The following is a 24,650-nucleotide window of genomic DNA, read 5'->3' as shown; positions in this document are numbered from 1 at the left end:
CTCACACTTGATCATCAGCCCTCTGCTTATAAGAGTTAGAAAGCTCAAGATATTCTTTGGGAGAATGCTGAGGTTCTGCATGGATCACCCTGTGGACCTCATTCTTAGGGTCCTTCTACATTTTGACCTTGGTTGTAGGACTAGAGGCAAAGGAGGATGGTAAGAGAGGTTCCTGAGGAGTGCCACCATTATCATGCTTGGTCAACACAGGATTAATTTTCCCAGGTATACCAGCAGAGGCCAATGTCACGGGGGTGATGGTGGGCTACCTCTGCCACTGTCTGTGTGTTGGGGGGTGGTTCTTTCTCTGGTAAAGTGACCTGATCAGAGTCTTGAAGCTTAACAACTTTAGCGTTCTCAGGATCTTTCCAAACATCTCCGTGCAGTTCATGGGATCTCATTCTTTTCTGATCAGAACATTTTTCTCTACTCCTTGAGGCTGAGCACTAACCTGATGCTTTATTTCAGCCAACTGAATTCTGAGGGCCTTACTTGGGGTCCTGTACCCTTCACTGTGTTGTTCAAGCAGAGAAGAATGTCTTTCAAGGTATAGTTAGAAACTTTGAAATTTTTCATGCGTCTGTGGATCTGGGAATTTGAGTATTTGATCTTATTTTAGAAGAATTTAAATGAACTGTGAATGTTTTGAGCTCACTGTTTCCCTCCACTAGTTTTTCCAGAGATTCTGAGAGCAAGCAGTTAGCATCATTCTATTTCCCAGTGTAACAAAAATGTTGAAAAGTTTCAGCTATGGAATCGCTACATTGCTTGTATTTCACAAGTAATGAATTAGGATAAGCAAATGGATCTTCATCACATGCTATGTTAAAGAACTCACCACAATATAAAAAGGGGAGATTAATGATGTCTGTAAGTCTCATCCAGTTAGAGAGCTGTTTGGAGGAACACCTGAAACCGTCAAAGGAATTCATCTTCCAATTTTGTTTCTCTAGAACCACTACACATAGCAAAATAGGAGTCTGTCAGTGCTTACTAGAGAGGCAGATTTAATGATACAACTATACAAGAATTTACAAAATTGGCCTGCAATGGACACCCACAGGAGCAGGTATGGGAGGTCTGTCTGCAAGGGAGAGATCCAGGAGGGCCAGCTGAGGGTTGGAGCTGCTCGTAGGGTGCCATGGGAGTCTGGAAGGGTAGACAGGGGAAGGCTGAAGGGTCTGTGCTGGAAAGCTGAAGATGACATCCAAAGTGAAGGCAAAGACCAGAGCTCCTCCAGAGCCATAGAACTTCTACATTGTCCTTCTATGCCATTCTGACAACAATCTTCTCTATGGTGGGTATTCCTCACCCTAATCCTAATCCTAACCCTGATCCTGACCCTGACTCTAACCCTAATCCTCACTCCTTTTTTTTTTTTTTGTCAGAACAAATGTTTTATTTCAACTTGAAAAAACAGAGTTCTATGAGAAAGGAATCAATATCAAAATGTTGTGGAAAGGTATAAAATAATGTGAAAGATGTTCATAAATGGGTCATCATATTTATTCAGTTTCTGAGATAGCCAGGAAAATTGCAAATAATTCTACAGTGTTATGTATCTAATATGAAATCTATTTAGAAGACTCAACTCTTTGAAATCAACCTTCATTCAAGAAATATGGCCGTAACAGAAATAAGGTCATACTTCTTTGAGCAAACATTCAGACTTATGAGAGACTTTTTTTTTAAACTGTTTTTTTAAAATAATCATTTCTTTACATTACTGAGTCCTGTTTCCACCTTACAGGAAACATCTAGTTTCTTTCTAGGGTAACCATATAGGTTAAGTGGAGGCTGCTTCTTTCAGACAGCTTTACCTGGCCCCATTCAGCATTCACAGTACTTTGGTCTTGATTCAAAGTAGATGGAATGCAAGTATCCCCACCTCCCCAATTGCAACACCTTATTGTCCACTTTTTGAATTCAGTGCTTAGCAGTTCCTACCACACAGTAAGTAATGAACACTTACTGAATATACAAAAATGGGCTATTCTCAAGTCACTTGGCAATGAAACATTAAAGTTGCTGCCAGTGTTATATTTTGATTTTAGCTTGGGGCAATGAACTTATAGAAATGAAATTTATAGTACAGAATACATATTTGAAAATAGCACAAAGTATGAATTTATAGAGTGTTATAGAATAAATTGAATAAAATTGGAAGATGGTTAGTGAAGGAAGCCAGTTTCAAAGCTAATCTCAGAAAATTCAATGGCACAGACCAGAGGTATATGTGAGTGTGTGTAGCCATGAGAATAAAGAAGGCTATCAAAGGCTAGAGAATAAAGAGGAGAATCCTAAAGCCAGTTTCTAGGAGGAAAAACTGAACAGAGGAAAGTAAGCTGATCTACTTGAAGGGATGAACCAGAGCCTGTTTCCTCGTACAACAGAGGCCATGATCTATTAGAAATGGGCCAGGCTGAAGAGTTTGGCTTCATATAGCAAACAATGGGGTGGGGTGTTCATCCCTAAGGGTCCTGACGTAGAAATGACATGAGAAAAATGCTGCTTGAGAAAGATAGGGAACAATCGGTCTGTAGCCTAATACCACAAAGGCGAACCCCGAAAATTTACAGGGAGCACATCCACCCAAACATTACGCTTGGTCACTCTGAAAAGCCTCTGTGATTACAACACTATTTTTGAAAGCCTCTACACTCTTGGTGGCATATTTCATTTCAGCTCTTTGCCAAGGGATTGCTTTTTCCTTTCTTTTCTCTTATCTTTGCACTTTAACAAATGCCCTGCCACTGGCAAAGATGGGAACCACAATCATTTGTTTTATGCTGCCTGTGGAAGAATGATGAAAATGGTTGCATCTTAAATTACTTCTCTGTGTTTGCTTGACAGTGACTTCAGCAGTGACAGGGGCACTAACCTAAGGGGTGAGGAAACAATGCTTACCTCACATTCTCTCACTTCAGAGCTTTGCCTTGGCAGTGAGATGGCAAATCACATACATTATTGGAAGCAATTTTGTGATTTATCCACTGGGTACTGACATACTATCAAGTGAACTTTGCTTAAAACCTCCAAATGGATTTTTAACTATGGCTCTGGGGCAGGGGGAGGCACATTCACGTAGCTACCTTCTCAAAAGCAAAATTCTCTTAAAAATCATTCCCAATGCCCAAGAAGCATTCTGATGTTTAACCTCAAACTGACTTGTGCTCGGTTGCACAAAGAGAGCAAAATTACACATTCTTTTTTAAAAAAATATGTGCCAAGTACACACACACAGAAAAAATAAGGAAGAGTCCTTGAATTCACATTTCTCAAATTACATGTTATGGATTTAATTACATTCCATGTCTGCTCTATTGAATCTTACAAATAATTTGAGCCTGAAACATTTTAAGAAAGTTGCATCTTAATTGGAGATTACATTTCCAGATTATAAATCAAACTATATCATTCTGCTTTATTGAAAATTTACATGGTTAAAAATTAATGAATTAACTTCATTAATTTAACTATGAATCAAAATTTTACAAGTAAATTTCAGTTTATTATGAACTTTAATTTTCACCCTATTTTACTTACCAAAGCAATGTTGGAATTTTACCACTCTGTCATTCAATATTCTCATCTCAGCTTTGTTTTCTCTTTATCAAAAAATGTGTCACATCAGTTAAAAAAATTTTATTGACATTTATCAAAATTTAGCACAGAGTGGGGATGGAGACATCTTTGGATGTCACTTCACAGGACAGAATACTGGGCCCACTGCAAGAGGCCTTGCCCTCTCTCACTGTGAGATGTTTCTGGACAATTCATCAGAAGCTGTCAGTTTCAGAGGGTGTGTATGACGTGGGGCCTGGCATCAGGATGGAGAAGGAAGTAGTGAGGCCAGGGGCAATGGCAGCGCTGTCATCCGGAATGCATCTGCTGGTTTCACCCTCTCATAGGTGAGTCTTACGATCACCTGAACAACTAGCTAAAATGGTGGACACAGGAAGATGGAAGCGCGAGGAGGTCGTGCCCAGGTGGAAAAGCTCAAGATGAGCAGGGTTTGAAGGAACTCTTCATGCCTGGGTTCTGGCCATAACTCTATGATCTGACATAGAATCTAGAAAATGACAAGAAAAGACAACAATAGTGCTTATCTTTCATCAGACATTAATCTAACTGCTTTCAGGGAATATGATCCCATTATCATAGTCAACTCCATAAGGTAGGTATTTTTTTAGCATTAGTTTTTTTAATATAAAGAAATTGGAGTTCAAAGAAATTAAGTGGCATTCAGAGAGTTTAAGTAATTTTTCCTAAAACAAAGCCTAATGTGAAACCAAATGTATTATAAGAGCAACATGGAGAAGATCAAAAGAATTATTCTCAGTATTTGCAATTTATTGACCAGAGAAAAATGAAACAAGAAATTTTGATATAGTATGATGACATACTTCATAGATGTATTTAAGCATATGCATATATTGTTATAAAGTGATGAAACTCTTAATGGAATCACTTTCTATTTGTAGGAAGAAAGAACTACTAAGCAATGAACCTGGATATTAAACAAAGGAATTCTTTTGGAAAGGGTTGAAGATGTGGCCTGGTTTCTCTGCTGCTTTTGGTAAAATGTGAGAGAAAATAAACACACGGAGGAAGGAAATGCTAAGCAGAATGGCACCAGAACTTAATGCTTTGGAAAATTATCAGCCTATGCAGAGTGCGCTAGGGAAACAGCCCTGTTATGGGGGCACAAACTTCTGTCAGAATCACGAGCTCTGTAACTCAGGGAGTCAACCAACCAGGGGAGCAGAACATCTGCCAGCTGTGGGTGAAGGAAATGGAAATGGGAGGAAGCAAAGCTCCTGAACTTCTAGGAGTCCACACGTTTGCAGTGAGGTGCTGGACTGCTCTGGGATGACATGTGTTTATGCTTCAAGAAAAGACATAAATATTTGTAAGGCTGACTCAGAGCCTCACAGGTTTGCAGACAGGGTGCTGGGCAACCTTCCAACTTAGGCAGGGAAGAGTTACTGACCAGGACCCAATGGGAAAAGACATTGGTCAAAACTCAGTTGAAAATAATACGTATGCATAGACATATCACTCACGAAGATACCCAGCTGAGGTGGTGGGGCACTCCAATAATCCTGTGAGTTGGGCGGCTGAGGCAGGAGGATCACTGAGTTCAAGGCCAGCCTGCATTCCACAGCAAGACCTTATTGAAAAACAAACAACCACAAGATATTCAAATGGCAAATATAAACATGGGACCATTGGTCTGTGGTTTATTTTCTTCTTTGACACACTTTTCGACTGCATTTTCCAATACTTTTGGATGCTTTATATAATCCACATGGTTAGATTTTGCAATCAATAGAGAGTGATGTGTGACATTTTTACGTGAGACCCCCCAAGCACGTCCCAATGAGATGTTACATGCTCTTTCTTTTTCCTGATTTGTTGCTTAGACATAGAATACCTATTGAAAGTCTCCAAGGCAATCAGTGATTTGGTCATAGATATGTGGAGTTTAGGTCTCTAAAAAAATAATATGCAACATAGCCTTCTCTTGACCCAGAGATATACAATAACTTAGACATTAAGAAGAAATTACATCTTGATTGTAGTAAGTTATGGAAATTTGGCAATGGTCTGTTATAATTGCGTGTGATAACTAAAGAAATATAACTCTGTCACACATATTAAATTTTAAATGAATGAATCATTGTTTAGATGAAATTGGGCCTCAAGAGAATTACACAGCAAGTCTAAGACAAATAAAATTAATTCTGATTTAGGATTTTGTTTTCACATTCATTTCTGGTACAGGTTGACTCCTCTGAATTCAGTAATACTGAATAGTAGTGCACAGGGCAATAAGGGCACTAGGAGTACTTTCAATTAAAAACAGTGTTTTACAGATTTTAGGGATAAGTAGTTTTAAAATTACTTGTAAATCTTGAATAAACACAAGTGGCAAAATTACTGAAGTTACATGAACAAGCAGCAAGACATATGTTTAAAGTTATTTAAATCTTTATTTGCTACAACCTAATTTTAAGTTTTGTTTGTCTTTCTTGAGCAGGCTAGAATTGATTTTTATTGCTCATGAAAAATGCTAATTTCAAGTAATTATTACAGAGTTCTGTAATTGCCCTTTCAAAGGATTGTGTCATTCTCGAGTACGTGTGTGTGTGTGTGTGTGTGTGTGTGTGTGACAACTAAAGAAATCTAACTCTGTTTGTGTAACATTTGTATTCCTAGTACCTTCTAGTACCTTGCTTGCTATTTTTCACTTTCCACAGACATACAATTTTTTTTTTCAGACATACAATTTAAATGCTGAGTCTTTGCTGTTTGCAGCTGATTTTTTTCTAGCTGATACATTGCATGACACTACAGTGCCCATAGTGAGGCAATGAACTAACGTGAAAGGTTATTTGTCAGTCAGACATTCCCCATGGTGACAGATTCTGAACCAGTTAGGCCTTTTAATTTCCTGATGACCAGACAAGCAACAGAGAGTAGCTTGAGATATGGTCTGGATTTTCTCCAGAGAATTTCACTGTAAAAGTTCGTTCAGGCGTTCAGAGGAGTAAGTGAGATTGTAGAGAGAACACTGGTGCTGCAGTGAGACTTAAGGTATTCTGCCAGCTACGTAAATTTAAACCCAGGAAATGTTGCTGTCTCAGGTCTACTCACTTTCTGACCTATGAGACTGTGATAATAACTTGGAAACTTTTGGGTATTAATATTGATGAATGGGTGTAGTTTTTAAATAAACTCGTCTCTAAATATGATTTGTAGAGGAAAGACTGGATTTTTAGAGGAGATTCCTTTACCACATTTGCAGACCTAGATGCTTGTTAGAATCGCTCTGCTCTTCGATAGCCAAGAACCTTCCAGATCTGGAGCATGAGGAAATGACATGAGTCACGCAGCAAGGCTTCATTCAGGTCACTTGGAAGACTGGGAACTGAGTCATAACTACCATTATCCTTGTGATAGCTGGCCAAAAGATGCATTTTATTTGACGTGCGTAATTTAAAATTAAGTTTTAAGTATATTAAGTTGGAATGCAGCTATGAAGTTACTATGATAACAAATTAAGTCTGAATGCCTTGTTATTATCAGATATACGTTGCCTTCTTAGAAAGCCAGTTGTATCAAATGAAGTCTACTTTGCAGATTCTTATTAGCTGGCTGTCCTTAGATAGAGCAGATTTGTTATTGGAGTTACGACTGCACAGTGATCAAACTCAAGTTTTGGTGGACAATGTGCATTACTAAAGTCAATAGATGAAGATCATAGACTGTGACATATTTTCAAAGTGGAATAAGTTTCACCCATCGCTGCAGACTTCATCCCAGAAATGTTATTTGTAATATTTAAAGAAAAATTTTGCTTAGATTGCTAAACATTTGTCCACAAAACTATGTGTACAAGAGTGTAACAATGTATAAAAATCACTAAATATAGAAAAATAATTGTATACTCTTTATATTCTTATCATATGGTATAGTAAAGACAATCATTGGATATATATGTATATATATATATATATATATATATATATATGAATGCTATGTAGCTATTTAATAACAAAAGATATAGATATACATGCTATTCTAGCACACATTTCATGTAATCTGTTATGAAGTATGAAAACCAAAATCCAATATGGACAAGGTATGTAGTTTTATCTTGCGTATAAACATGTATAAAAATATGCATATACTCCACATATATGTAACACTCATGGAAATTGCCTATTAACTTTTAATTCTATACATTTTTGCTGAAGCTTTTACAAGAACATATGTCATACTTATAAATTTAAGAAAAACAAACAAAACAACAGAGAAAATATCTATTCTACAATAAATTAACTTTTGAAAGCCATTAACTTTCATTACATGTCTTCATATACTTTATAAGCAACATCTAGGTCCAAGATGTTGTATAAACAATGGAAACCACACCTAACAAGCTTCTTCTCTGAAAACTTGTATGCGGCACCACAGCTTGGACCTGAAATTTTCAACTTCCTTGGCTTGAGGGAACTTCTTCCAGGGTTGTTTCAATCTTTCTATGGTTTACAATCTAATTTATTTTTAAAATTGCCATTGAGTAAGTTTATCGAAATGATGTAAATAAAAATTTCCTATTTGTATTTTCTATAAACTTCTCTACATTATTTCTTTAAGTATGCACTTGGTTCTTTTATCTTCTGTTTAGTCCCTCCTTCCCAAATATTTATGAGTCAAATGCTTTCAAAGTATTGATCTCTAGCCATTACTTCATACAGAGTCTAGGGATATCTGTCCAAATACTTATGAGATAAGATTTAATATATATATATATTATTCAACTGAACTTTCATCTTTTTCCAAAATACTCCTTTTGTCTTTTTAATGTTCATTGTACATTATATTTGCTATCCTTGGAATCAAAACTCAGAAGCATCTTTGTCCTCCTCCTTGACCCTGAAAGCCCTTTCACTTCTATCCAGGAAACCCGCAGTGCCACAGCCTTCACCTACAGCTAGTGCTACTGACTGCTCATGTCTCAGTTGGTTTACTGCCTATCTTGGGAGACTGCTGCTTAGTCACTTTGCTGTTTGCCTGTATTCTCCACTGACTTCATCTTTCCATTCACATATTCATCATTTAATAATAAAATCTCTTACTAAGCGTCTGGGTTTTTTTTTTTTTCAGAGTTGGACTCAGCTACTGAAAAATAATACGCAAATGAGTTATAAACCCTAATTTTTCAGAAATCTGATCATGCTCATTCTTTTTTGTCAGAACTTTGATGATTTACTGATATCTCCAAATGTGGAATCGTGTGTATGATAAGTGATTTAAAATGCTTTGTCATCACTTTCCAAATTACCCCTTAATCTCAATTAAAATGGTAATGAAAATCAATACTTTTTTAATTCAAGTTTTTGATATATGAGCTTTTGATCATGTAATATAAAGAATGGCATTAACCAACTATTAAATTAGAATATAATAAGCATCTTTAAATGAGGGCTTTGATAGCATTTTTAGTCATTTCTTTTTTAGGTCTCTTTCATCTAGTATGAAAACTTTTTTAACAAAGAATCACATTTTGCAAAAGAAATTCTACATCCACATTTTCCAAGTCAGATATTAAAGAGAATTTTTTTCACTTTTAAGAATATATAGCTAGTGGAAAAACACCATAATATTTTGCTGTTATCTTATGACCTTTAAAACACTGGACTTTCCAAGCTTTGCTAAATAGAAGAACTGCTTTCATGCCAACTCGGCCTAAATTTAAATTCTGATTGAACTTGCTAGTTATAAATGATAAAACAAAAGGATTTTTAGCAGAATGCTTCATCTTGTGCAGCTCTTCGAGCACCTCTATGAAGCAGGAGCTGCGACACTGTTTTGGGGTTCTGCTTCTCGGCATAGCTGCTGCATATATCATGCTCATGTTCAGTCGGTTTCCAGAATGTGTGCTGCTTTGTTGGAGTGGGTGACTCTGTGACACCATCCTGAACCTCTGTGATGGAGCGAGGTCACCAAGAAAGAGAACAGACACCTTAGGGCCCTGAAGTTCTGAGGTCAAAAAGCAGAGCTTTGTCAGATGTTTAGAAAGAAACAATATTTTATATGACTCAGAGAAATATGAGGCAGAAAGATAAAGAGTTTTCCTTAAGATTAACTGCAATGTCACGATTAGTAGCTTTGGAGGTAGACAAAGCTGATAGATTTCAACTATAAATACATTACATAACCTCTAGAAACTTCCACTTCTTAAAGTGTAAAATAGATAGGACTAGGTCAAATGCACAAAGATTTTATGAACAGAGAATATGATAATCCATATAAAGTGCTTTCTTGGATAAATCACTTTAAAGCCACTAGTGCTATAATGTTTTAAAACTGAGAAGCTAAGCACCAAGCAGTAGAAGCTGCATAAGGGAAACTGTTTCTGTCCCTGTATTTTAAGAATTGATTTCATTTGACTAAGAGTAGCTCCCACTGAAGAATCCATTGCTGGCCAATGATACATAAAATGAGGTCAGCTGGAAGCTCCTGAGAGTGATATTTCTCATTCTTTTAAAGAAAGAATATATGCTTGCAGTACATAATATTTACATTATCTGTGGAGTTGGTGTAGGTGCATCACACGTTTTTAATTAGTTTCTTCATTCTTCTCTTTCTTCTCCCTCCTGCTTCCTGCAACTTTTCATGCCTTTGTCATTTAAGAAAATCTATGACTGTACTTTTACTACTATCTTTTATTTTGCTGTTTATTTACTCATTGGGTTTCTCATGTAAGAGAAAGCATGTGATCTTTAAGTTCATGTTTCTGATTATTTCACTCTGTATTATGGTCTCAAGCTGCATGCATTTTCCTACAAACTCAAGTTTATCTTTGTCCACTCATTTGCTGATGGATAGCTAGGCTGCTCCCGTGACTCAGCTAACCGCATGTTACAGTGGGATATGCATACCCATGTTTATGGCAACGAAATTCATTATAGATATTATTCTTATTCTTAAGGTAGAATTCCAGGAAACCACTTTCTATATTCATGATGAGATCAGAGGAATATATTCCTTCGTTTGCTAGTGGCAGCCCCTATGACCATAATAAAGAATCCTTGGAGGAACCAACTGTGACAAGCCATTATCAGAGCACATAGATGCAAAACACAAGGTCCTTGGCTTCTAGTCATGTGAAGCAATACATTTCTACATTATTTAAGCTCCTTTGATTGTACTTTTCTATTTATTACAGCTAGATGAATTCTAACTCATTGTACAGTCTTTGCAGGGCATGCAACTGATTTTTAGGCTGATAAAATCAAAGGCGGACTTCGTATATTTAAACTTCACATTTTAATTACGTTTCCAATCTACAGCCAGGGTAAAGGAAATAGTCTTAGTTTTCCAGTAAAGGCCACTATCACAGCAAAGAGGGAATCAGAGGAAAAGATAAGGTGAACTTCATGCTCTTTTGTGAATAAGTGCCCCTGACAATCGCTCTGCATCTTTACCCATTTACCATTAATACTAATTTCCTGAAGGTAGTTGCCTGAAAAGTCCTGATATTTGTGACACCTAAATTTCTTCATACGTGATCTCTACATAAACATTTCCTGATATATTTTCTTCAAGAACAAAAAAGTAAATGACATTTTCTCACTCTTCTAAAGTAACCTTATGTTTCTTATAGCTTTTGTTATCATTTTGGCTGATTTCCTAATTTATTTCTAGATCAGACACTTATTTTTATTTTTTAAAATTTATTTATTTATTTATTTATTTATTTATTTATTTATACCAGCTCAGCCTGCCCTGAGGGCGGGGCTGGCAGGGCATAAGGTGCCTGGGATCAAACCGCAGTCTCCTGTGCTGGCCTTATCTTGCCTAAGCAGATGCTTTAGACCACTGAGCTATCTCACTGGCCCCCAGACACTTATTTTTAATTCTGAAGCTGTACCTTTAGTTGCCTACTGAATATTTTGTGATTTTTTTATAGTTTAAACCTACTGTCAAAAAGTCAGTATCAGAGCTGATGAGATAGCCCAGCAGTCTAAGCACCTGCCTGGCAAGTGCAAGGACCCGAGTTCGGTCCCCAGTACTACACGCTATACTACCCTGGAACTCCAGGCATTCCATACTAGCCCCAAAACCTGGAGTGGTGGTGCACACCTATAACCCCAGTACTAGAGAGGCCGAGACAGGAGGATTACTATGAGTTTGAGCTGTGTAGCAAGACCCTGCATAAAAAAGTCATTTTTTTGTGACCAATGCCTCATTTTTCTTTTTTAATGCCCTTACTGGATTTTATTGTTGTTCATCTAGTCTCTCAAATTATTTATAATCTTCTTGGACTTTTAGTTGTCACCCTTCCCCAAAGATGATGCTGGTACTTTTATTTTTAGAGTTTCCACTGTTGGCATTTAAATAGAGTCATCATTTTGATTTATATATCAAAATATGTTTCTGATTTATCCAATTTTTAAAGTTTCATTATTTTTGCACTTATTGTGTACACTGGTGCCAGAGCAATCTTTTTAGCTTTCTAATTAGTTACCATGATATTTTATGTAAATGGATGCCTCATGAAAATTATCTAAATACTCACAAGGCTTCTTTATTCTGTCTCTGGCTATTTTAAAATGATATAAATTAGCATAGTAATAATGGAAAACATTAAAGAAGTTCATCAAAGAAAAAAGCACGAAATATATCTCCCATATGTTTCCACTACTATAGTTCTGAGTGTGTCCAATGGAAAAGAAATAATCTAATCAGGGAGATTCTTGCACTCTCATATTTATTGCAACACTATTTATGAAACCAACCAAAGTCTCAATTCACAGATGAACAGAAAAAGAAAATGGATTAGGGAGGTAGTTTAGTGGTCTAAGCTCCTGCCTGGCAAGTTCAAAGACCCAGTTTTGATCTCCAGTACCACATGTTATGCTGGTCCCATGACCCCTGGCATGCTGTACTGTCCCAGAACTGGGCATGATGGCACACACTTGTAGTCCCAGCACTGGGAAGGCTGAGCCAGAGGGATCACTAGGAGTCTGAACTGTATAACGAGACTCTGTATCAAATACATAAATAAATAAAATTATTTAAAATTTTTTTGAAAAAGAAAATGTGGTACATATACATAATAGAATATTATTAGACCATAAAAAGAATTACATCCTGTCATTTGTGTCAATATTGATGGATCTGGAGGACTTCTTATAATCCAGACATAGAAAGATGAACATTGTATGCACATATATGTGGAAAAGTTAACCTCAAAGAATAGAATGGTACTTGCTAGTGGATAGGAAAGTTAGAGGGGAGGGAAGACAATGAGGACTGTGTAGTAAGTGCCAAACTAAGGTGAGGAGAAATGAGCTTTAGTGCACAGCACAGTAGGATGAAAACAGCTTATAAGAAATTAACATTATATATATATATTTTTTAAAGTTATTTATTTATTTGGTACAGGGTCTGGTTATACAGTTCAGACTCCTAGTGATCCTCCTGTTTCAGTCTCCCCAGTGCTGGGATTATAGGCATGTACCACCACACCCAGTTTTGGTGGCAGGCTCAGCACGGACCAGCACAACCAGGGATTACATCTGGGTCCTTGCGCTTGCCAGGCAGGAGCTTAGACTGCTGAGCTTTTTCTCCAGCACCATATATTTTATAAAGAACTAGAAGAAAGAAGTTTGAAAACTTCCAATATAAAGTATGATAAGAAGATGGACATAATAATTACCTTTGTTCATTATATATTTTTACATGTTCCACATGACTATGTCCTAGTTCACAAATATGCACAAATAATTGTGTCAATTAGAACAGTAAAAGCATAAAAATCAATGGAATTCTTTTCAAATCACTTTAGCAATAAAATACAAACTCCCCAATGAACCAGTGTCACCACTTATCCCAGAAATACATTTCTTTCATAAGGTACTATTTTCTTTATTCATGCAAAAAAATCTCACGTGAATCTATTCTATGTCTCTCGTGGGATATAAGTGTAATCAGAACACACAAAAATTTCCTGAACTTAAGGGACTTAAATGCTGAGATTGCTTGATATCATTCCTGCCTTTTCTGCTCTTATGCCCAATATACATATACACAAACACACACATAACAACAACAAAACAACAACATTCAAGTTCTGGAGTGTAAAGGTATATTAGGTCATATTTACACTATCCTTTTCAAATAAATTAACATATATAGAATATATGTTAAATATTCTATACATTTATACATGAATATACACTGTCCTTTTCAAGTAAATTAAGCATATATATATATATATCAGATATTATACTTATATATTGGATATTATATATCTTATATATATAATTTTATTTTTAAATATTGACCTAGTCACAATATTTGAATTTTGTGTTTGTTTAAAGCTGACAGTATTCACACTAACAGGAGAACAGTTATCATTTATCAGTTCTATAAAACTATATTTAAAATACATTTAAAAACAAAAAGCTAATGATTTGTGACTTTAACGTTCTTTTATCAAATGAGTTAGATGTTTCACTATCTGATTAGTGACTCCGTGGAACATCATGGTATGTGGGTGAAATCATCAAAGTATTTGCTGACATGTAACAGTAAGAAAGTATACACATTGTGATTTTGTGGCACTTAGTAATTGTCTGTGTGATACAATAGTATGTCATTTAACCAGATCTGATTGAAATTGTAATTGAATATTTGGAAGAGTGATTCACAGCTGGCATTTCTGTGTGTCTGAATTTGCCATAGTAACTGTGAATTGGTTTTGTGATGCTCTTGGTTATGTATTGCTTTAAATTAAACTGATGGGGTTGATAATTGAATGACAGTGATAAAAGCTGTACAGCTGGTGTTTCATTATCTTGATTATTTTCTATCTATTGTGCTCCCATGCAAACACTGTATCTTCCCTCTTGCCCATCACTACCAACAAAGCAATAGGTTATGCTTGTTAAACAGCATAAATCTTAATCAACTACTAACGTAGATGTCATCTTTACATTTTCATTATTTGCAGTTTTAAAAATTTTTAAGAAGCAATAATGTTGAAACCACCATCTTTTATTTTTCAAAAATAACAATAATTTGAGTTCTTTTTAGTCTCACCTTAGTTTTTGTTACTCTTCTTTTAATCTATTAAAATATTTATTTTGTAACATCACTTAAATTTATATATTTATTTTTATGATAGTAGGAGCACATGTGTCTAATGAACTTGCAAATTGAAAATTAAATTTCTGTATTGCTTAACCAGCCTGTCAGCAATGGAACAAGGAGCAAAATGAAATTTTTTATTGATTTACTTCTAGTTATCATCTAAGATTTTTTTCAAATGGGAGTCATTCTTAGGGTCATTTGCTAAGTCAAAATGTTTATCCCTTTTTTCTTTTCCTAAATGTTTTAATGACTTACCATTGATTATTTTATTTTTCATCTGGCACACAATGCCACATACAATTTGGCCAGTTATCTACATTGGTTGGTGTGTTATTTGTTTTTATATCTAGCTAAAGTTCTACCTATAACTAAAGTGCAAAATAAATCTATTTTCATAATAAATGCATCATAATTGGGAGAATGACTTACAAAAAATATGAGACAAAGAAGTAATCTATGTTCTAATACCCATTAATGTGAGAAATAAACAGAGTTTATATAAGCAAGACAGAGATCTGAAAATCATGTGAAATATTCCTCCTGTGATTGGTCTTTGACATAAGAATTTTGTGTAATAAACATTACCACACATAGTACAACTGATATACTTAAGATACCATATCCTGTGGTTACTTCGAGGTCAAATCCTTCCTGCTCTATAGCAGATCCACCTTTACAGGCATTGCCAGTAATCTCACAAATGTACATTAATCATTGCAAAGTTATCAGGCAAGAACATAAATTCACCTTAAACGAAAGCAGGAAAAATGAATTTAAAATCTTACTGTATAGGTGACAGAGACAGAGGGCTCAGAGTTACATTCTCCTGTGATCTTTTCCCCCAGAGAGACAATTTGAACACTTAGTAATGCACAGAAGTACCTTCACAAGAGATAAAAAGGGTATCAGTCAAGAAATCATAGTGCCTACTTTTAGCATAACAAAATGTAGAGACCTATTGAGGAAGATAGGAAAGAAAGACTTGCCTGTGACAACTCTCCCCCAATTCTCAGCAGTCCACCATGGAAAATTCTACCTTCTGCTTGGGATACAGTGAATGCAGTTCAGGCTTTAGCTTGCAATTCAGTCCTTTGCCTGCCAAGGTGAAAACCTACCACAGGACAGAACCTGTGGACCTTTGTGGTCACCCCAATACCTGTACACTGAGTTACTGGAATGCTTTAAACTACCCTTTTCCTAATCATATCTGGGAGCAAGACAGTGCCTGAGAGGGAGCATGGAATGAAGGCTAACACAAGACTTTTTCTCGAAGTCCAGTGCCTGGCCCAACACAGTGAGACCCAGCACACAGTGGAAAGCAAAGGGCCCAGCACAAAGACCAGAGCTCACATGCTGAGCCTGTAGAGCAGCCCTGGCATCAGTCAGAAACCTGTGTGATGATGAGACAGATTAAAGTCTCCACCTACATCACATTTAGTCTTGGGGACAGTCCAGGGCACATCACACAGCCTTCATAAGAATGCACAGCAAACTGTGGTTGTAGAACTTAGCAATAATTAAGCTCAGTATCTGCCTTGGTAGCCAAAGAATTGCCTCTGCCAGTCCAGGGGAAGTGAAGCCACCAATAGGCCACTGTTCACAGATGGGATCCTAAATACCTCCACATTGAGAGACAGCTGTACCACAGTGGGATGGACTTGTGTTTTGGCCTACAACACCACCAGCTCTGCTGTGGGTCTTGGTACAAACCTGAGACTGCACAAGTCTTGAAGTTAAGAGACTCAGCTGGGACTCAGCTTAGTGTGTGTGTGTGTGTGTGTGTGTGTGTGTGTGTGGCCAATGGCCTGCCCTGTCCAAAGCTACCCTAACTTTATAAACTAGAGGAAATAAGCAATCTGCATAGAAACCCCTAGAATTATATGAAACACTAAAGCCAGATTAGGAACACTGGAATAAATGACTTATTTTTCCATGCCCAAATGATACCACATGCAAAAAGCTTTAAGACCTTTCAGAAAACTATAACCTTACCTATTAGTTGAAAGAAGGTGCTAGAAATATGATCTCACCTAGTATCAATGCCACCAGTAAATTGTTGGGTAGGGAATTTAAAATAGGTGCATTAAGAAATCTAATAAAATTGAGGAAATCCAACTTCTTAATATGCTGAAAGGAGAAATAGCAAAAAGCTGGAGTCAATTAAAAGTCAAATAGAAAAAAAATTGAGCTGCAAAATACATTCATCAAAACAAAAAACATGGTAGACAACATCAATAGCAGGATAGGTGAAGCAGAAGTAAGAACTGGTGAGCTTAAAGCTAGGCTAATTAGCATATATATTTAGAGTTTCAAAAGGAGAAAAGAATGAAGAGGAACACAGAAACCTCATAGGAATCCAGCACAGCCTTAAAAATAAAATATTTTAGTCTGGGGAGATAGCTCAGCAGCATAAACGCCTGCCTGGCAAGCACAAAGTTGTGAGTTCAACTCCTGGTACCAAAAATAAGAGCAAATATTTAAGCTATTAATGCTCCAGAAGGACATGATGATGCCAAAAGGGCAGAAGTCTTATTTAACAGAAAACTTCCAAAACTAGAGAGAGATGAAAATATCCAAATCTAGGAAGTTAGAGGCCACCAGTGAAATTTAACCACATCTGCTCTAAAAAATACCTTAGGATAAGCTCTCCAAGGTGAAAGATAAAGAGAACATTTTAAACACTGAAATAAAAAGAAATTAAGAACACATAAGTGTATCTCTCTTCAACTTAGAGTCGACTTCTATTTACAGGTCAGGGGGAATGGCGTACAATTGTACAGTGTTGAATGGGAGAGTGAAGCTGTCAATTGAGAATACTGTCTCCAGTGAGGCTGCTTTTAGCAATGAGGATGAGGTGGTCTTCTCAGACAGACCAAAACTGATAGGATACGCCTCTCTCAGACCCTTTCTACATAGACTGCTCAAGCTAACCTAAAAACGTTAATAAGAAAGCAGAAAACATGGAAAGGTATAAAATTCACTAGACATGTAACTACACAAATTAAAGATACTCTAATATTGTAAACATAGTAAATAAAGCATGCACATCTTTAATATGAAGACTAAGTGAATACAATAATTTCAAATAACATTAATGTGTTAAGAAATACACCATATAAAAAGAGATAAAATGGGACATCAAAACTTCAAAATGTGAGGACTGGGGAGATAGCTTGGCAGGCTAAGCACCTGCCTGGAAAGTGCAAGGATCCGGATGCAATCCCTGGTACCACATGCCTTGCCAGCCTCGTACCGAGCTGACCACCGAAACCAGGTATGGTGGCTCATGTCTATAACGCCAGCACTAGGGAGGCTGAAACAGAAGGATCACTACGAGTCTTAGCTGTGTAGTGAGTCCCTGTACCTAATACATAAATAAGGATTTTAAAAATTCAAAACTCGAAATGTTTAAGTAAAGCTGTACAAGTGGAAGTGTGTTTTTGATGAGAAAAATTTCTCTTGTTCTTTTTTTCCCATTCTTATCTTTAAAACCATGTTAAGTTGCTCCCATTTCAAAATAGCTTTCTTTTTTTGGGTATTTAGTACAGGGTCTATAGGGTCTCACTACACAGATCAGACTAACAGTTATTATTTTGTTTTCAGCTTCCCAAGCGCTGGGATTATAGCCACACACCACCACGCCCAGTCTTCTTCGCCTTCTCAGCATGCCCTAGGGGTGGGGCCAGCACTGCATGCTGGAGATAGAACCCTGGTCCCTGCGCCTGCCTGAGGGGGTGATTTAGTCAGCTGAGCTATCTGGCTGGCCCTCAAAATAGCTTTCAATAATCAAAAAGTGTCTTTCTGAATCCTCATAATAGCCACAAAAGAAAAATCTGTTATAGACAAACCAAAAATAGTAAACAAGAAGTCAAAACACTCCATTAAAATAAATCACTTTACAGTAAAGAAAGACTGCAAGAGTAGGAAGAAGCAAAATACGAAAAAGCCAACTACAAACCCATTATAGTAAAATGTTACCTATAAATATTTACCTTGAATTTAAGTAGATTAAATATTTCAATTAGAAGAGAACTATCTAATGGAAGAAAGATTTAGATACAAATAAATTCTCCTTCAAGGAAATAGACTTAAGTTCAGGGTGAAGTGAGACTTCACATAGGCTGAAGGTGAAGATTTAGAATAAAAATATTTCACACAAGTGGTATCCTAAAGAAAGCAAAGTTTTTGTGTTTGTACCAAATCAGATACACCTTAAATAAAAAGCATTGAAGATACTCAAGTAAATTCTTTGCCTAATAATAAAAGGGTCAATAAGAAAAGGAAATAAGTCTAAATATACATGCACACAATATTGGGAACCCAATTACATAAATCAATTATCAATAGATCTAAAGGAGAGATAGACTCCAACACATAACAGCAGTCGACTTAAATATCACATTGTCAGCAATAGGCAAATCAACCATAAAGAAACTCAACAAAGAAGCAGCAGAGCTAAATTTCACCCTCGATGAAATGGACCCAATAGACATGCACAGACCTTTGCACTCAACCCCTCATGAATACACATTTTTCTCATTAGCATATGAGCCACTTTCCAGGAGAGACTGTGTGATAGGCCACAAAACAAGCTCAATACTTTTCTTAAATTGAGAAAGCACATGTAGCTTTTCTGAGAACAATGCAATTTAACTACAAATCCATGGCTAAAACTTTGGAAACAATAGCAGTATATGAAATTAAAAATTTAATTTTGAAAAAACAAAGAATTTACTCATAAATCCAAACAGAAATTGAGACAATCCTTGAAACAAGGGCTGGGGAGATGGCTTAGTAACAAAACAGCCTGCCTGGCAAGTGCAAGATTGAGTTTGATCCCTGGTACACACACACACACACACACACACACACACACACACACAAGTTCTTGAAACGAAAATAAGGACACAATATACTGAAGTCAGTGGAATATAGAAAAAGCAGTACTATAAGGAGGCATTATGGCAATCAGTTTTCATCAGAAAGGATAAAAATCTCAACCTATCATATCACAATAAATCAAAATGAAAAATAAAAACAACTAAGTTCAATTTTAAGAGAAGAAATAATAAAGATCATATTCACTATCAATGAAACTACAAGCTGATTCTTTGAAAAGATGAAGATAGAGAAATGCTTTGCTGCAAAACATATCATTTAAATGAATAAGATCAGAGATGGAAATAAAAGTATGAAATGGTCAGCATAACAATCATTAGCGACTTTCACGAACAATTAGATTTTATCTTAGTTACTTTCTGCTTTCTCATTTTTGGTACAAAACACCAGATGCTCAAAATTAAGGAAGGAAAGACTTAGTTGTTAGCTCAAGTTTGTGGTGGGTTCAGTCCATAACAAGGTGGTTCCAAGGCATGGTGGCATGGTGAGAGGCAGCAGTTCATGGTGGTAGAAGCAAAGCACAGTGACAAAAGCAAAAGAGGGACAGCAAGCCTCTTTTCCTCCCTTATATTGTATGCAGGCTACCTGCCCTCATAGGGCTCACACCATCTCTGTGCCCTCCTCTTGCACAGGCTTAGGATGCTTACAAAGAAAAGATCCTGGACCCCTCCAAAATCACTTAGTTATACTTCTGAATTTCTCAAGCTGATGCAATGAACATCTGAGAGCCCAAAGGATATGTCCTCTATATCTCAGGATATAGACCTGTGGAGTTACTTAGTTAAGTTTCTGGACTTCTCAAGTTGACACAATATATCAATCATTACAGATGCCAACAAATTCTATAACTTTGATGAATTAGCCAAATGTCTAGACACATATGCTTTACAAGACAAAATCATGAGGGAAAAAAAAGTATAGTAAGCAATGAGATTGACTCACTAATAAAAAGCCTCCTATCAAAAATATGTGAAGAACCAGATGCCATCAGTTGTGAATTCTACCAAACATGAAAAAGAACCAGGACAGATATACAGCTACTTTCTCTTAATTCAATATATAGAAAGATTTATTCTAATAGTGTTTGTGGACAGGACATCAGGTCTACATCTTGTACAATGAATAACCACTAAGACAATAATATGTGATGTATTAATTATTGAAACTATCCTACTAATTGGTTTTGAAACTGTTGCATTGCTATTTATTTCTCAATAAAATTATTAAAGAAAAAGAACCAGAATCAAGTCTGCTTAGCTTATTCCAAAAAATATTGAAAAGGAAAGAATTGTCTAAACAAATTCCATCATAGTAGCATATTCTGTTTTCAAAACCAGAAAACAATATGGGAAAAAGGAAACCACAGACCCATATCTCTGATGAATAAAGATGCAAAAATTCTCAACAAAATCCCAGCAAATAATATCCAACAATTCATCAAAGTGAATGCTTTTTTATGACTAAATGGGGTTCTCTCAGGGATGATAGCCCCATTCAATCCACACAGATCAGTAAACATGATAGCCTACATCAAAAGAATGAAGGATAATAATTATAGCCATTGAAGTAGAAAATGCATTTGATAAAAATTCAACATCTCCCCATTAAGAAAGTACTGGTAAAGTATGAATGTACAACACAATAAAGCCATTTATAATAAGACAACAGTTAATATCACACTGAATGAAGAAAAGGTGAAAGTTCTGCCTTAATCTAGAACACCAGGATAACCACTTTTATTCAAAATATTCTTGGGTTTCTAGCCAGAACAATCAGGCAACTGAAGGAAACAAGTCACCCCAATTAGAAAAGATATTAAGTTATTGTTTGCAGTTGGTAAAATCTTATAAATAGAAAAGCTCAGAAATTCCAACCAAAACCTGTTAGTTTTAATCAATGAATTTAGTGAGGGTGCAGTATACAGAATCAACATACAAATATCAGAAGTGTTGCTATATGTCAATAATGAGTTATCAGAAATAGATAAAAGTTAGATAAAATCATTTCATTTAGGATAGAAAAAAAGCAACAAAAAATAAAAGAACAACAAACCAAGCCCTACAGATAAATATAAAGAAGAAAAAATTCTCTACATAAAGCTTTCAAAGAAACAGTTCAAAAGAACACAAAAGAGTGGCGAGACAACCTATTTTTATGAATTATAAGAAGCATTGTTGTTAGTATACCTGTATACCTCATACAATACTGTCCATAAAGATTTAATATAATCTCCATCAAAACCATAATATTCACAAACTACAAACCAACTTAAAAAGTGTATGGAAACAAAAGCATACATACCAAAGAAAGGTATAACTAAATTCATCTTTAGCAAAAAGAATAAAGCAGAATGCACTGTACTCTCTGGGTCTAAAATATACAAAAATACTTAGTAATCAAAGCATCAGGTCACTTTCATAAAGACAGACACATAAAGCCAATGGAAAAGAATAGAAAACTTAGAAAGAAACCAACACAAATACAGCCAAGTGATATTCAACAAAGACGCTAAGGACAGGATTGGAGAAAAGGTAGTCTTTTCAAGTGTGATGCTGGGAATTTTGGACAGGAACATGCAAAAGATGAGACTAGACTTATATTTTACCTGTCATAAAAATCAACTCAAAATTGATAAGGGAATTAAATGTACACCCAAAACCATGAAACTGCTGGAAGAATGTAGGGCAATTGATTTAGGATGTTGGAAGTGGCCAGTACTCTGGGATAAAACCCCAAAAGCACAAATAGAAAAGTGGAATTACATCATATTTAAATACTTTTTTGCATCCAACTTTTTTTAAAAAAGCTTCTGCACAGAAAAGGAAACAATTAATGAAGTGTAGAGACAAACTTCAGTGAGAGAGAAAATTATTTTCTCTATATATATCTGAGTAGGAATTAATATCCAACATACATAGAATACTCAAAAAACTAAACATCAATAATCAAATCACCTGATTACACAGTGAGGGTCTCTCTCTTATTAGGTCTAAGCAGACAATTTTTAAAAAGGCACAAGATTAATAAACAAATTTATGAAAGAATATTCAATGTTATTGACATCAGGGAAATGTAAACCAAATGATATTAAGACTACCATAATCAAGTAAGAGTAACTACTATAAAGACATCAAAATAAAATAGCTGTTGGTGAAGATTTAGAGAAAAGAGTTTCTCATAGCTTTGGTGGGCATTTATATTAGTATAGCAATTACAAAGAACAGGATAAAAGTTCCTCAGAATAGTCATTGAATTTCCATACAAACTATCAAGTTCACTACTAAAACATACTCAATGGAAATGAAATCAGTATGTAAAAAAGATATCTGCAGGCCATCCCATTGGAATTTGCTGAATCCAGCTACCCCTCTGCCTCCTGAAGACTGCCTGGGAAACTTTGCAACCCTAACCCTGCCACCGCAGCCTTACCACTCGAGTCCCACTGAGTCCCACTATCCAACCTCACCCTGAAGACTGCTGGGGAAATGAGACTACCACAGTGACCTACAGGAGCCTTGAGGAGCACCACCCTCTGCCAATCTAGCATCAAGAGAGCCTCACACAAGTTTGGCCTACACTCATCATCATCAAATCCTTCTTGAACTGCTGCTTGCCCCACTTACTTCAGTGAGATAGAAATTACATTAACCTCTACACATGAACCGGGGAGATAGCTCAGTAGAATAAGTGCTTGCCTGGCAAGCACAAGGGCCTGAGTTCAATCCCTCGTTCTGCCAAAAAAAAAAAAAAAAAACAATAAAAAAACTCCACACAGCAGGACCCTTGGGGAGGCTACCCTACCCTCCTATTCTCCTGAATGCCTTGCTGACCTAACCCCACCCATTTTCTATCACTGCAAAAAATGACAAAAAAGAGGAACAAAAGGTGATCTTAGACCTCTAGCCAACCAAAAAAAAAAAAAAAAAAAAAAAAAAAAAGCCAGGAGACAGGGTCATAGAAGAATATGATAGTGTCATACCTCAAACTTCTGTGACGATAGCAACTGAAGTATAGAAACTACTCCATCAGGCTATGGAGGAAATCAGATAAGAGACAATCTCTCAGGTAAAAAAAGAATTGACAATAATCATGAAAGAATTGTTTTATACATCTAAGGAAGACACAGATAAAAAGGTAAAAGGGAATAGGACAATGACAGAAACATTGAATAAACAATACAAGAAAGAATTAGAATGCATGAAACAGATTCAGATATCCAGGATGTTAAGAATTCCACTGACAGCTGGCAAAAGCACTTGAATGAAACAGAAGATAGAGTTTCAGGTCTAAAAGATATATTGTAGCCAGGAACATGAAAGGAAACTTCTCTTAAAAATAATGAGAAACCAGGAAATAACAATGCAACAGCTGCAAGATGATGCAAAGAAGAATAATATAATACAATAAGTATCAACAAAACAGCTGGATTTAACACAAATGACATAAAATGATTGTTTGCTTGAATAGTAGCAGATAATTTTCCCCAAATGGGAAGAGAATCTGACATACAGTAAGTGAGGCATATAGGACTCCAGATACTCATAATCAAAATAAAGCTTCACCCAGACGCATAATAATCAAGATCACAGAAACTGAGCAACTCCCCCCAATACTAAATGTGGATAGAGAGAAGAAACAGATTACCTATAATGTAAACCCATCATAATTACAGAAGATATCTCAATATATATCAAATCAAGAAGAGCTTGGAGTGAAACACTTCAGGTCCTGAAAGTAAAAAACTTTCAACCCAGATTGATTTATCCTGCAAAACTATTAAATTTAATGGAGAGATTAGACAATTCCCTGACAAAGAACAGTTTAAGAAAATTATGACAACCAAATGAACCCTACAAAGAGTACTGACAGTTATTTTAGAAAGAGACAAAGATGACTACAACTTCAACAACAACTGGAGAGAATGACCAGGGTAAGCACTTGCCTGGCAAGCATAGGGTCCTGAGTTCAATCCCCGGTTCTGAAAAGAAGAAGAAGAAGAAGAAGAAGAAGAAGAAGAAGAAGAAGAAGAAGAAGAAGAAGAAGAAGAAGAAGAAGAAGAAGAAGAAGAAGAGGAAGAG

Source organism: Octodon degus, unplaced genomic scaffold (assembly GCF_000260255.1).
Source record: "Octodon degus isolate 3935 unplaced genomic scaffold, OctDeg1.0 scaffold00004, whole genome shotgun sequence".
Taxonomy (NCBI): Eukaryota; Metazoa; Chordata; class Mammalia; order Rodentia; family Octodontidae; genus Octodon; species Octodon degus.
Note: the sequence above shows the minus strand (reverse complement) of the source record.